The sequence below is a fragment of the Physeter macrocephalus genome, chromosome 14 (genome assembly GCF_002837175.3).
Source record: "Physeter macrocephalus isolate SW-GA chromosome 14, ASM283717v5, whole genome shotgun sequence".
Classification (NCBI taxonomy): Eukaryota; Metazoa; Chordata; class Mammalia; order Artiodactyla; family Physeteridae; genus Physeter; species Physeter macrocephalus.
Window position 1 is genome coordinate 127,787,896 of NC_041227.1, and position 12,394 is coordinate 127,800,289.

Consider the following 12,394-nt stretch of genomic DNA (forward strand, 5'->3'; position numbering starts at 1 on the left):
ATTCATGCTTCAGCTAGAATCTGTTTCTTTTCCTGCTGTCTCGTGGTTTTGTGGCTGGAGCTGTAGACTCCAGAGCCCCACTGCTTAGGGTTTCCCACGTCTTAGCTGTGCAATCTTGGGCAAGTTGTTTAGCCTTTCCTGTTTTTAATCTGAATAATGGCACTCATGCATGAGAGCAACGAGGATTGCGATGTCGTATTCCTAACCTGCAGTAAAGTCTCAACACACGGCAGCAACCCTTGCCTTTTCTAAGTGCTTTTGATTTCGGCTGCATTTGCCTCCGAGCCGGTCTCTTGGGGAGAAGACAAGCCTTTTCTGGGCACAAACAGATGCTCTTTCCTTCCTCCAGTCCCTTTTCTGTCCATCTCTCCGGAGGCCCAGGAGGGCATCTGGTTGTCAGGGGCTGCCCTGCAGCAGAGCTGGGGCTCTGCCCACCTCTCCCCGGAGACAATAACAGGAAGCACGGCCATCTGCGGGAGCCCTCTCCTCCTCCTCAGCCCCAGAGCCCGACAGACACCTTTATCAGAAGCCCAGGACGGCCTCTTGCAGATAATGTGGTTCATCTTTCTCTGTTCGCTCAATTCTGGGAAACACGAGCGGGGATGGGCCCACTCTGTGCCCAAAGGAGGGACGCTCAGGAATAAATTTGTTCTAGGAGGTCTAACTTGGCCCTTAATTTTGAGACTGGCCAGCGTCCACGTGGGGGGCCCTCGGTGTGGTCCGAGCTCTACGCCGACCTTTGACCTGAGTTATCCACCAACCTCACACCGTGTGGTCCCCATTTACAGATGAGAAAACTGAGCCCTGGGAGCTCAAGAGACTTTTCTCAGGTCAGAGAGTGATAATGGGATTGTCACACCCAGGGCCTGTGGTCCTGATCCAGAGGCAAAGGGGAGGCCTCTGCGGGGGGCGGGGGGGTGTGTGTGGCTAGGGGGAGGCAAGGCTCGGCTCTCTTGCTTGTCCCAGGGGTCACTGGTGGGTGAAGCTCTGGGCCTCAGGACTCTGGGGACCACATGGAACATTCCTTCCAGGGTCCCTGTTTCCCAAACTCACTATCTTTAGCTGACGTCTATGCTAAGGCTCTGTGGAGCCCAGGGCTCTGGCTGTATCTTTCTTGTGCATTCTTTTCTCCCTCCTGGATAAACAAGACATTTAGTGTCACCACCCACCTTTCTAGAAATGTCCCAGCTCAGTGGTCAGGGCAGCGTGCTGATAACATGATGAGGCACAGTGACAGACAGGCCTCCCAAGTGGGGCACGGGGCTGGGAGTGGGCTATGTCATCTGTTCTTTCCCTGGCAGGGGGTTGGAGGGGCCACAGTTCCCAGAAACCTGAAGTTTGACTCAGCAATGATAATAGTAACTGTGGTTCCCTTCCATCGGACCAGACAGTTCACGGAGCAAGGCCACACGCTTATCTCTTTCCACACTCCTGATCACCTCCTGTGGTCTGGATTGTTACCACCTTACAGATGTGACTCAGACCAAGGTCACACAATCCAGAGGTTCTGACTCCACGTCTGGACATCTGGACTCATTTCAGCCAACTCCATGGCCTCTGTGCTCTGCCACCACCCCTTGACCCACACCCCCGTCACCTTCTCCCTGCTCAGCTCAACCCTCCTGCCACCTCCTGTCCCCAGAGAGTCCCCGGCCTAGTGAACAGTGTCTCTCCCTCCGGGCCAGGGGTCTTCTGAAACCCAGTGTCTCCCTCACCCTCTGGGTCCTCGGGAGCTGCCATCTCAGGAGGATAAACGAGACCCAGCGAGCTCATTGGGGGGTTACTAAACACGGCTCAGTTCCGACCCGCACGGGGGATTCAGACACCAATCAGACACCATCCTGTCCCCAAGGATCCCATGGGGACAGCTTGTTGTTTTATTCTCTAGGCGCACTGGCTGCCCCAGAGCCCGGACGTGTTATTCTCAGGGTGGGTGAGGGGGTGGGTTCACGTGCCTGGAGCCTGGGGCGACAGAGCCCCCACGGGTGGCCTTTGCAGCACATAGTGGAGGGCCTCGCCCTGAGCCCCAGGCCCTCTGACAGTGGCCTGGTATCCTGGGGGTTTTCCCAGGTGGCACTGCAGAGTTTGCCCAGGCCCTGAGAAAGGGCCCCAGGTGATTCCCAAGAACAGGGAACCAATTCCTCTAAACGGAACAGGATTAACCAACATAACTGACCCTGCTAGGGTTGGGGCCAAATTATGCAAACCAAAACGCTCAGAACCCAGTGTTCACAAACGCTGGGATGTGTGTGTTTGGGCTGGGTGGACAGGTGTGGAAAGGCGGGCCCGTGCGAGGATCACACACGCCCAAGTCCCAAGGGCAGGTCCCAGCAGCTAGAACAGGCAGAGACACTTGTCCCCGCCTAAAGGCTTATAGGTCAAGTTACACCAAAGGTGCAGTTAAGACCTCAAATCCTTCTCCAAAGTCAGGGGCTTGGAACTTGCCAGAAATTTCAAGGTAGGTATTCAAGCTTCAAGTTTTCCATTTTGTTAGTTTCCTCTGATTACCTGTAGGCAGCTCTAGTCTGAAAGCTCGAAGCAGAACTTAGCCTCAGCAAAAGCCACTCGAATTTCACAGATCTGGGATTCCAACCATCAGAGAAAATTAGCACTGTTTTTATTTCATTTTTTAAATTGAAGTATAGTTGATTGACAATGTTGTATTAGTTTCAGGTGTATAGCAAAGTGATTCAGATATAGATATATTTTTTCAGATTCTTTTCCCATATAGGTCATTACAAATATTGAGTATAGGTCCCTGTGCTAAATAGTAGGTCCTTGTTATCTATTTTACATATAGCAGTGTGTATATGTTACTCCCAAATTCCTGATTTATCCTTCCCGACACCTTCTTTCAATCAAGCCTCCCTGCCAGTGTGCTAGCTATGCAGTGGTGACCAGTCTCTAGAAGCATCTACTGAGCTCCTTCCCGGAGCAGCCTGCAACCACTTAGGGCATCCTGAGGGCAGGGATTGGACTTAATTCACCTTTATCCCCAAAGGCAAACTTCAGTGAATGTTCAATGTTTGTGGAAGGAGCCGCAGATGCAAAGCACTGAATTCGATAAGGAGTGGAAGAATTACAAAGTCTTTGTCCTGGAGGTATGCTAAATTGATAATCTAATTGGGAAGGGCGAACCCCAGACACCTGTTAAAGGAGAACCTGATTACTAACAGCTAGACCTGAAGACAAAATAATTGGTTACCAATGGAGGGAAAGAGAAGGGGTGGGGGGAGGTGCCTCAGAGAATCAGGAAAGTTTTGGGGGACAGATAAGACTTCAGCTTTGATTTCGGGTGGAAGGGACCTCAGACACCAGCAATGGGGGAGGGTTTACTGGGATCCCTGTCCGGGAAGGTACCAGCCCAAAGGGACCCACTGAGGGGCCCCATTTAAGGTCAGTGGGAGGGAGTCTGGTGGCCTCTGCCACCCGGATCCCCTTCTCTTAAAATAAAAACCCAGGCGAGAGAGCTGCTAACAGCTAGGGAGCTTTCACTTTGTGCTGTGTACTCTCCTGGGCCACTTTATTAGTAACGATCATTTACCAGTGGAAGTTATTCCTCTAAAAAGATTCTCATAGGATTCAGGCCGCGGGTCTCAGGAGTGCCTCGCCGCTGAGGTTCACTTGGAGCAGAACTCAGTTTGGGAGGCTACTCAGGAGGCAAGGGACACAGACATGGGAAAGCAGGAGAATCAAAGACAGGTCACCAGGCCCAAACCTTTCTTAACACCCACTCCGGGCCTGGCCTCGGGGCCCGACTCCTCCCCCATCTCGTTTCCAGTAAGAGCCTGGGATGGAATCCACGACCCAGGCGGCGCCGACCCTGGGGGCTTCCATCTCCCTCGTCCTGGGTCGCGGAGGGAGGGAGCAGAAACGCCCCGGGGCGGGGGCTGTTGTTGTCACTGCTCGGAAGGGAGAAGAGCTTCAGGAGGGTCTCGTGCTAGGCCCTCGGGGGGAGTCGCGCCCCTGACCCCGTGGCCCCAGGTTGGGAGTGGGGGGATCAGGGCCGGAGCGCTGCCAGGCGGGGGCGCCCCGGGGCCCCACCGGCCCGGGTCCAGGCCGGCCTCCAGGCCCGAACCGCCCCCCCACGACGCTCCCGGGGTCTCGGGCTTTCTGATTTGAACCGCGGAGGCCGAGCGGCCCGGCTGAGGTTCCCAACCGCCATTGGCTGCGGCGGCGCGGTGACATCAGCGCGGAGGGGCGCGGGAGGGAGGGCGCGGGAGGAGCCTGGAAGGGGAGTGTCCGAGAGGCTCCCAGCGGCGAAAGCCCGAGAGCCAGAGGGAAACCGACGCCGCGCGGACATGGGTCGCCAGCCCCGGCGCCTCGCGGAGCCCACGGAGGGGAGAGCGCAGCCGCGCCGGCCCGGCGCTCGCGTCTCTGCGGACCCAGGTAGGCGACGGGCACCCGCTTCTGGCCGTGACAGCCACCTGCGCCCTGCGGGGCCTGGGTGGGCTCGGTTGGGGGACCTCGAGCCCCCCTAGGGAGCAGAGGGGATTGAACAAACCGCGATAGGGGCGGAGGGGAGCGGGGCAGAGCTCCCCACTTCTGCGCCCGCCCCGTGCGGCAGGGCTGGGGCCCGGGCGCGTGCGGGGCGGCCCGGGTGTCTGGGACCGGGGCCACGCACCCTGTGTCCGCGCAGAGCGGGGCTGGGGAGGACGGGGTGGCAGAGAGTCCGGCGAAAACCCGCTCCCAACCGACTTCCTCTCCCCAGACTGGGATTCGCCGGTGCCGCCCCGGGCGCTGCTGGGGGTGGGGATGGGGGTGCGGTGGGAAGGGGGACCCGGCTTTTAACGTGCCACCCCTTTGCCCGGGTTTGTGTCGCTGTGGGGCAGGAGCACAGCCCTCGGCGGCGCGCGGCCCGCAGTCTCCCCGAGGGGGGCGTGAGTGCACAGAGTACTCCATGAATAAGAACCGGATTATTCGCCCGTAGTGGCGGAGGCGTGTACACTAGCTCTCGTACGCGCGCTGCAGTACACGCCGCCCAATGTCACCGGGCCGGGGAGAAGAGGGGCGAAGAGCCGCCTGGAAAGGGAACGGCCGAGGGAACAAATGCTCTCTCCCCACCCCGCCCTCCCCGCCCGGCCCCCACCCCGCGCGCCCGCCTCCTCGGGAGACCCGGAGGCCGAGGCGGGGGGAGGCCGAGGCGCCGACCGGCGGGGTGGGGCCGCTTCCGAGCCCGGGAGGGGGCTACGCGCGGGACCCGGCGGAGCGCTCCGGGCCTGGCCACGAGCCGGGAGCTGTCGGTTAATGATTTAATCGCCCGCTTGGGGCGGTGGAACTGGGATGGGTCGTCTCTGGCTCCGCCCCCTCCCTGGAGCTCCGCCCCCTCCCTGGAGCGCCCCCCATCGGGGGCACAAAACTGCCCCCCTGCCAGGGCTGCGTCCCGGTGAGCCACTCTGCGGGCCGGGCCGCCTCCGGTGAGTGCTGAGCGGGAATCCGGAGCGAGGGCTGGAGGGCCGAGGCTAGGCGGGCTTCCTGGGGGAGGCCAGGGCCCGAGCCGGGGCGTGTTGAGCGTGCGTGCGTGCGTGTGTGTGTGTGTGTGTGTGTGTGTGTGTGTGAGAGAGAGAGAGAGAGAGAGACTGGGGGAGGGGTGCTCTCTGCTAACTCAAACCAGATTCCTTGTTTCCCGATGAGACACCGCAGCCTGCGCTTTGGAAGTTTTCTTTTTCTCCCCGGGAGAATGGAGGGGAAATACAATGCTTTTTCTTTTCTTCTTGCAGCCCCTTGCAATCTGACAGGCTCCCACGTCCCTGGGCTGCGTCCACAGTGCCTATTCTTTGCTCTCTGAGCAGTTGAACGGGGCAAGAGTCCCTGAGCTGTGTGAAGACCCCTGCTCCTCTTTAGGGTGTTTGGGTGCTGGGGTGGGGGGCAGGAGTCTCCCTCATCCTTACCCCCAGAGGCCATCTGGACCAGAGCAAGCTCTCCCCATCCAGCCCGCGTAAACAATGAGGGGCCCGGTTACAGGAGGGCCTCCAGCAATGCAACTTCTTTGCACAGTCTGGGTTTCTAATAACTCCCCACCCACTCGGCCCCCTTTCTGAGGCTGGGGTGGAGGAGGGGACCACCGGCAGGATGGACTGAATTTTAAGAGAACAAAGAACAGGGCACAAAGGAAGGGGAAAGCCGAGCTGTGGATTTCCCCCAGGAATGGGGAGTTTGCTGGACCGGGGCTGGACTCAGCCAAGCCTCTAGGTGGCCCCAGGGCTCCCGAAGCAGTAATGGGGCACCCACTCGTGACTTGCGAGGCTCCATCCCTGGGGGGAAGCTAGGACCCTGTGTGAGTCTGGGGGTGCCTGTGGGTTCCAGCTTACATCAGCTGCCCTGTGTGAGCTGCCATGTGACTGACCGATTAGTGTGGTTTATCTCCTCCGAACTTGGACTCTGCCCCTCCAGTCCTTGGGGACAGCTGCTCCTTCCTACAAACAGGGGGTTCAGTGAGCCTCGGGAGATACCCAAGCGGGTTCTCCTGGTCTTCCCAAGGATCCCAGTGACCTCTGCAGGGACTAAAAATAAGCCAGTGGTTTGGGGTCTCAGCCCCTCTGCCAACTCCCTGAGTTCCTGGAGTCCCTGCTCACTGATGACCCATAGCTCACGTGACACTCCGGGGCTCAGGCCTGGACTTCGAGAATTCCTTCCATTTTTCTGGGAGTCCCACCTTTCTCTTTCTTGGCCCCCGTCTTCCATTTCCCTCCCATTTCTCTGACCCCCGCCCACTCACCGATGCCCCCTCCAGTCCGATGTACGGACACACCCAACCTACTTCTGCCCTGCTGCCTCTGGGAACCCGACAGTCCTCTCCAGGACTGGAGACCAGGGAGCCCCCAGCACGTGAGAGTCTAGTCTACAAAGTGGGGAGGTGGGGATGGGCAGATGTTGGCCTGGGAGAGGGCTCGTAGACCCGTCTTTGCACGTCAGGAACTTTCCCAGCAGGGCCTCGGGCTGGCTCTGGTTCAGGGGTTCTAACCGCCTCCGCCTTTGGAGTGGTTGGTTGATTTCTGCCGCCAGGACAGGCTGTGCCCAGGTGTGGCAGGCAGGATGTTTGCAGCGGGCCACCCCTCTGTTGCCCTCTTCCCTGCCCCCTCTGCTCTGATTTGGAAGGTGGGAGTGGACACGGCTCAGAGGCCGGAACAGCCAGCTGTCGGGCTGTGACCCCAGCCGCCTGTGGCTGGAGCTTCCACAGGCTCAGAGGATCTTGTCCCTGTGGGAGGAAGGAGGAGTCTGTCCCTTGGAGGAACAGGATCTGGGTTGATGCCAGAGATAAGGCTTGGGGGTGGAGGGGGAGGGGTTGAGCAATCTGGCCCTGGAAGCTGAGAGAGCCGACCCGGGCCTCGGTCTTCTGACCTATGGAGGCTTTTCCTCAACCTTGGGAAAAGGAACCGAGCCCTGGACCCTTCTGGCAGAGTGTCCTGAGGGCCAGCACCTCGGGGGTGCTCCGGAAGGCTGGGCCCCTGCCAGCCTGCTCTGGACAGGGAACTGGGGTGCGGGATTGTGCTGGGAGGGACTTGTGCGCATGACTGGACCTGGCTCTCGCTTTTTTTTTTTTTTTTTTTTTTGCGGTACGCGGGCCTCTCACTGTCGTGGCCTCTCCCGCTGCGGAGCGCAGGCTCCGGACGCGCAGGCTCAGCGGCCGCGGCTCACGGGCCCAGCCGCTCCGCGGCACGTGGGATCTTCCCGGACCGGGGCACAAACCCGCATCCCCTGCATCGGCAGGCGGACTCTCAACCGCTGCGCCACCAGGGAAGCCCTGGACCTGGCTCTTTCTTGGCTTGCAGGGTGTTGTGGAGGAAGTTGAGCCATGAGCATCCCACATTCCCACTCACTGTGTCCCTGAAGCTCTAGCTTAAAATACAAGGAGCCTTGGGCTTCCTTCCAGTCATGTACATCAGAGTCTCCCCCAGGCACTGCCAGCTTGCAGCTCAGGACTCCAGGCCAGGGTGGCAGCACCGACATCCAGAGCCCTCCTTTGCCAGCAACAGGGGCACTGGTGGTCTCCACTCAGCCTCCCAAACTGCAAAAGGGTCTCCCTTTTAGGTCAGGTGAGCACAGTTTGGGGTTACCCAGACTGTAAGAAACTGCTGGCATTTCCCCCTCATTCCTTCATCCCGGGGGCTGAGGGCACCTCAACAGCCACAGTGCCAACAGGGCAAGAAAGATCCTGGGGCTGCATGTTCAGGGCCAGCATCTCTTGCTCAGCCAGGGCTACTCAGACCACCGTCCTCTGCCCTGGCCATCAGGGGTGACAGATGGTGTCAGCCAGGGCAGCCTCTAGCCTCCCCGTGAGAGTCTCTGGGTTCTTATACCTGCATCCAGGCAGTTCTTGGGGTGACTGAACTTGGTCTGCAGACCCCAGCCTCGGATCTCCCCAATGTGACAGTGAAGCCAGGCTCTGTGTTCCGGTGTCTGTTCCCTGCCCTTCCTTCCTCTCCACACTCAGGTTTCCACTCCCTGCAGCCCTTCTCTGTTCCTCAGAATGTTGCCCTTGGCCCTGAGGCATCAGAAGGAGCCCCTGTGTTCCCCCCACCCTTGGGGTTTAAGGCTCAATCAAATGGTGAGAGGAGAGAGCCAAAGGGAGCACAGAAGAAACTTAGGGCTGGCGGTACCGTTTGTGGACGCCTCTGATGAGAATCAGGTTAGGTCCAAAGGACCAGGCTATATTTTATTGGGGGTTGATCGTGTTGAGATTTTGTGCATCATTTGTTGCTGGTAGCTGGTCCCCCAAATTCCTAAGTTTGCTAACCTACATCCTAGGGAGGAATGGGAGGGCTTTCTCTTTCCCCACCTCCACCTCATCCACCGTATTGAACTGAAATCGGAAAGAGCTGAAGTCCCGTCTAAGAAAAGCCAGGCTCCTCCTCCCGCATCTTTAAAAGGTTAAAGAAGAGAGAAGGGAAGGCAGATGGGGAAAGAGACCAAGTCTCGGGGCTGCTCCACCCCACTGCTGGTCTGGACTACAGTCTGTAGCTGGGCTTCGGACGCCCGGAGGACACCCACTGCCCCGCCCCGCCCCAGTTCATCTTGGGGCCCCCAGGGACTTTGAAAGGGGTCAGCCTGGGAGCCTTTTGGATTAGGTGTCCTCAGGTGACACTGAAGGTATGTGTCCTCTTTGAACTAGGGGGGTGACCGTGGCCAGGGTGTCACTGGGGATGCTGGAATTCTCCTACCTTTCAAGGTATAGACATAGGGCACCTGCTGAGAAAGAACACGTTATAGCATCATTTTCGCAGCAAACACGTTAAGAGTACTCACCCCTTACGCATCCTTGTGTAAGGGCTTTACCTGTGTTAGCTTATTTAATCCTCCCAATAGTTCTAGGACGTACACGGTATTATCAATGGCTTTGAAAACTAATGAGGAAACCGAGGCACAGGTAACTTGCCCAGGGTGGCCCAGCCAGCTCGTGATCAGGGAGTCCGGCTCCAGAGTCCCCCAGGCTTGCACGGTCCATCCAGCAGGGTCAAGGTGGAAATTCACCAGCCTGCTCCAGAGCAGGACCAGGTGCGCCTGGCTCCCTCTGGGGACCTGCTCCTCAGCTGAGCACTGCGCTCCCGGAAGAAGCGAAGCGGAAGCACACAAGGTCGGGCTGGTCTGACTTTAAGCCCCGCCTTCTGAGGCCCCAGGCAGGAGCGGGGAGCAGTGGGGCTCCCACCAGGCGCCCCTTCCCTGGTTTCTGGCCAGGGACACACACACACCCCTCCCCTCCTTCCCTCCCTCCCTCCCTCCCTCCAGGAAGAGCCTGTAAACAACCAAAGTTGCTGAATGCCCTTGACACTGGCTGCTGGAGTCTTGGCTCCAGAGCTGTCACTTCCTGTCACTCCCAGGTCCCGGCTCACTCCTTTCCCTCCGGAGCTGTTGTAACTCCTGAGTAGCGAAGGGGGCTTTCTCCCTCCCCATCCAGAGCCTTCACTGCCATCCCTCCTGCTGCTCTCCTTCCTCTGGCCCAGAAGCACAGGGTTCTGGGATGGAGAGGGAGCTGGATGCAAGGACAAAGATGGCGGAGCAGAGTGGAGAGAATGGCCCATTCCCAGCCCAGGACGAGCAGGGCTTCCCAACAGGATGGACTTCCGGGGGGGGGGGGGGGCGTGGTCTATATTTCCCGGCATTTATCTGTACTTTCCCTGGAGTGTGGGAGAGCCCAGACTCAGGATATTTTAACCCAAATGCTGTGCAAAAGTGTTTTTGCCCGCTGGATGTTCATGCAGCCATAACTTTCATCAGATCTTAGATTCCGGCGCCCCAGTGATGCTTATGACACTCCCCTGATACACCTTTCGGTAAAGTGGGAAAAGCCCAGGGTTCAGAATCGGGCGGACTTCAACAGCTCTGTCCTTAGCAGCTGTGTGACTCGGGTGAAGCATTTAACTCTAAGCCTTAGTTTTCTTGTCTGCAGGATGGGGATGGTGATGGTGATGACGCCAGGGGATTGTTGGGAAGGGTACACGTGATAAAGTCTTTCAGTGCCTAGGACAGAGTTACTGCTTGCCCCCCCCAGAAGGCAGTTTAATCAGAATGAAGCAGCTAGCTTGGCACAGAGTAAAGGCTCAGTGAGGTGCATTCCCTTTCTCATACTTCCTCTGTGACCCATGGTCCAGGGAGGGCATATCCACCTGAGCTCCGTGGGTAGGATCTAAGATACCATTTCCCACTCTTTAAGCTAGACTGGACATTATATTTTCCAGCGGTCAAAGAGTAAATTAATTATCCAAGCTACAGTGTGTTTTCCCACAACTCAGCCTGTCTAAGTGACTGGTATCATTTTCCTAAAACTGTAAGAACTGTAACTTCTCTGACATGGTTGAGGATATCTGCATGAATCCAGTGGTATCATGATTAACAGAAATACCCCTAGAACAGCACCACTGTCAATAGGAACATAAAGCCAGGCACATAAAGAACTTTTAAGTTTTCTAGTAACCACATGTTTAAAAACCACAGACAGGTGAAATCAATTTTAATATGCGTTCTTTAAGCCAGTGTATCAAAAAATACTGTCATCTCACCATGTAATCATAAAAAATTAATGAGGTATTTTACATTATTTTTTCCTACAAGGCCTTCAAAAATCCAGTGTATATTTTACAACTATAGCACATCTCAATTTGGAGGCTAAATTTTATAAATAACCAGAATTTGGATTTCCTAAAATGTACAGCTAAAAAGGTAGATTCACACACTCAAGGTGTTTTAAACATACTTCAGTTTTCCAGTAACTGAATCAAGCATTAAATTTTCATTTAAAATAATTAAAATGAAAGAAAATTTAAAAATTCAGTTCCTTGGTGGCACTAGAAATATTCTAAGCATTCAGCAGCGTGATGTGACTAGTGACTACTGTGCTGGATGTCTTAGGTTTTGAACAGCACTGTAAATGCCAGGAACAGAGCTCTTCGCTGTCAGTAGTAGTATTCAACCTTATGTTGGCAAGTGTAGCAAATTTAACAAGATAAGAATGAGGAATGGGGGAGGCAGAATTATTATTAGTTGCAGATGATGGGCTGGTCTACTTGCAGAGCCCGAAAGATTTAATTATACAGTTGATTAGGGTGTGTAAGATAGTACAAGCTTAGTAGGGTGGCCATTAAAGAGAGAGAAATTTTATTTATTTTTTTCCTTATACATTTATTTATTTATGGCTGCATTGGGTCTTCGTTGCTGCACACAGGCTTTTCTCTAGTTGCAGCGAGCGGGGGCTACACTTTCTTGCGGTGCGCGGGCTTCTCACTGCAGTGGCTTCTCTTGTTGCGGAGCACGGGCTCTGGGCACGTGGGCTTCAGTGGTTGTGGCACGAGGGCTCAGTAGTTGTGGCTCACGGGCTCTAGAGCACAGGCTTAGTAGTTGTGGCACACAGGCTTAGTTGCTCCGCGGCATGTGGGATCTTCCCAGACCAGGGCTCGAACCTGTGTCCTCTGCATTGGCAGGCGGATTCTTAACCACTGCACCACCAGGGAAGCACGAGATATAAATTTTAAAATTGTAGCTTTCCCGTATACCAGCTACAACCAGTCAGAAGACATAGCCTCATAAAAGGGGCAGGGTACAAAACGCTTTCACAACGCGAGGCCATAAAATAACTCAGGATAAACTTGACAAGACGTGTGTAAGGCTTGTAGGAAGAAAACCCACAAAATTTAATGGAGAATGTCTAAAAGACTTGAATAAATGGATATGAAGGCATGATGTCGTGATAAAGTCACTTCTTCCCAAATGAATTTATTGTTTGCTTTCAATGCCAGTGTAATTCCGTCAGGATTTCTTTTGGAACTTAATAAAATGTTTCTAAAGTCCATCTGGAAGACTAACTGCATTACTCCTTTTTTTTTTTTTTTTTTTTTTTTTTTTTTTTTTTTTTTTTTTTTTTTTTTTTTTGTGGTACGCAGGCCTCTCACTGTTGTGGCCT

At 55.7% G+C, this 12,394-nt stretch overlaps 1 protein-coding gene across 1 annotated transcript in view; it reads left to right on the plus strand.

Moving 5' to 3' along the window:
- The first annotated feature begins 4,273 nt into the window (after positions 1 to 4,273).
- The window catches only part of CDC42EP4 (CDC42 effector protein 4), a 21,911-nt gene continuing 13,790 nt past the window's right edge, over positions 4,274 to 12,394 (plus strand). The window contains exon 1 of the mRNA XM_024129993.3: positions 4,274 to 4,389. The gene's annotated coding sequence lies outside the window, so the exon portion shown is untranslated. The remainder of the gene's footprint in view (positions 4,390 to 12,394) is intronic.